A 2,425-nucleotide genomic window follows, 5' to 3' on the forward strand; every position below is an offset into this window, starting at 1 on the left:
TTGATATTGCCACAATTTCACATTAGAACTTGAAGCCTTTAAAATATATTGGTTTGCAATTCCTAGTCTCTAAAAATTGTATTAATTGATAATAGTTATACATGTATACAGTGAAACCTGTCTAACCTGACATTCACTGGGGCATAACATACTGGTAAGATTACAGAAAAATAGTCTGTCAATAGTCTAAATACACAGGTCATATACTATTATTTTCATAACACATGGGATTACAGCATTATGTGTAAAGTGTCTGAATAATCAGGGGTCGGACGAGACAGGCTTCACTGTATTTTATTCCAGTTAAAACTGGTATTAAATATTTAATGAAAACCAATACAATTGAAATTGTACACAACAATACCATAAGTGTTCTAGGACTATATACATATGGAGACTACATGCCAAATGAGTTTGATGTATAGTGCATAGTTCAGTTTCTGGTTTTATAGATAAAATGATATTTTGGTATCTTTCCATTTTCAAAATTTATCTCAGCTTTATACTAAAGCATATCTATACCTTGGACATCAGTTTGTACAAGATCATGTTCTTGCTGTGGTGCTGCTACATGGCCAGTACTGTCTGGAGTGTTAACTGGGACTGAAGTGGGCTGGGGATCCTCCATATCATTGTTCAGTTCAGTGCTGTGTCTTGACAATAAAGAAATGAAGATTTATTTTATTATGGGTTTTCAAGACTCAACAATTTAGGTGTAACCATAATTATTTACAATATGATCTCGATGTATTCCTCTTTTGATATAGCACAACATTAAGACATGGAGAATGGGTTGAAAAAACCACCAAAGACTCATTGGTTAGAAACTAGAAAGGGATACATCTTTCAATAAAATCAATCACTTACAGTATAACTACATGCCCTGGATTAATTTATATAAAAAATCTTACTTTAGAATGTCTATTTCAATTTGTATGTATGCATACTTGACATTTTGGAAATAACAATTTGTTTATCAAAATGTTTAAACACCAAGGTATAAAGAAGTTAATTGATTATAGCTTATCTGATTCACTGCAACATATTTCCTGTCAGGACAATACTTTCTACTTGGAAAATCTATAGCACTGAAAAACTGATCATAATTGTTAAAGTCTAACGGTAAACAGTAAACAAGTATCTTCTACTTTCATTTTGTTGACATAGGGGCATGTAATACAGCTGTAATGTAAACAACTAATGGGTCAAAAAATGTTGGTTTTATTAAGATTAAAGATAATAATTGATATGTGTTTGCTGCTTACACACCCCCAACTCTTTATATGCGTATGAATTAAACCAGCAGAACACAAGACATCAAAATAAGAAATGATGATTCCGCTGTGCATGCCCCTGTGTTGGACCGACAGCTCTTATACATGTAATATATGTTTACACAGTGTCATAACAAGTTTTGCTCGAGATATTAAAAACATATGAATGAAATTGAGGATTATGTGAGTATTGCCTGTTTGGTCAACCATATACTCGGCTTTACTACATTATATTTTCTAATATCGGGATATAAACATACCTTTGAACAAACGAACTTGTGTCTATCTATATTTGTTGCGTTAAGCTGCGAATGGGGTCGTCCACAAGCCTTCACCCATCTCAGACATGTTTCTAGGGTTTTGGAAAGGGAATAAATGTCACACTGTTCTCCAATCTTTCTGCATATCGGCTGTCGCTGTTGCAGGTTCCCCAGGAGCACTTCTTCACCATTATTTCACTGCCGTTCATATTTACCCTCGTGTCAATGTCCGACAAAGTTGTCGGAGGTAATGGCCGACAATCGAACTCGCGCTCTGATTGGCTGAATTTGTATAGCAACCGCGTTGCTAACAACGATGTGGAAGGGTGAATTGTTTATGACAAAATGAAACAATATATACAACGAAAAATTTTAAGTCCAATTCTCGTCAATGTATTCAATATTTCAAGAGATTAAATTATGTTTTTGTACAATATTTAAGTTAACTTTAGAGTTAACGAAAAATGATCGATATTCAGTAGTGTCTTCTACAGATACATAATAATTACAATAATTACAATAAGTTTATATAATAATACAAATTTTTTGGTGAATGATCCTAGCGACTAAACAACGACTGGTCTGAGTACATCTTGACTAAATTAGATGAACAGACCACATGGGCTTTGTGAACAATGTTTACTTGCCGAAATATTCACAATGGAAGTTCCAATGGCAGCCTACCGCATTACGTCCCTTTGACGCGACTCTAACACCACCACACTTGTGACAAAAGTTGCAGACGCGCGTAAGGTAGTTCCGGTGTAACCAAGGTCCGGCGACTTGTTGTTTTAAACCAATGATTTGTTAAGTTCATCTTGTATGCACTGTATGAATGCTATTATTATAACATTGTACCCATATGAATCCATGATTTTTGTGAAGTGGTGC

The 2,425-nt window shown here is 34.4% G+C and overlaps 1 protein-coding gene across 1 annotated transcript in view; it reads right to left on the reverse strand.

Annotated features, from left to right (window-relative positions):
* LOC110446312 overlaps positions 1-2,280 on the reverse strand; it is an 8,094-nt gene extending 5,814 nt beyond the window's left edge. Inside the window, exon 1 of the mRNA XM_021491407.1 lies at positions 2,182-2,280. The gene's annotated coding sequence lies outside the window, so the exon portion shown is untranslated. The remainder of the gene's footprint in view (positions 1-2,181) is intronic.
* Between the last annotated feature and the right edge of the window lie 145 nt (positions 2,281-2,425).

Source organism: Mizuhopecten yessoensis, unplaced genomic scaffold (assembly GCF_002113885.1).
Source record: "Mizuhopecten yessoensis strain PY_sf001 unplaced genomic scaffold, ASM211388v2 scaffold309, whole genome shotgun sequence".
Taxonomy (NCBI): Eukaryota; Metazoa; Mollusca; class Bivalvia; order Pectinida; family Pectinidae; genus Mizuhopecten; species Mizuhopecten yessoensis.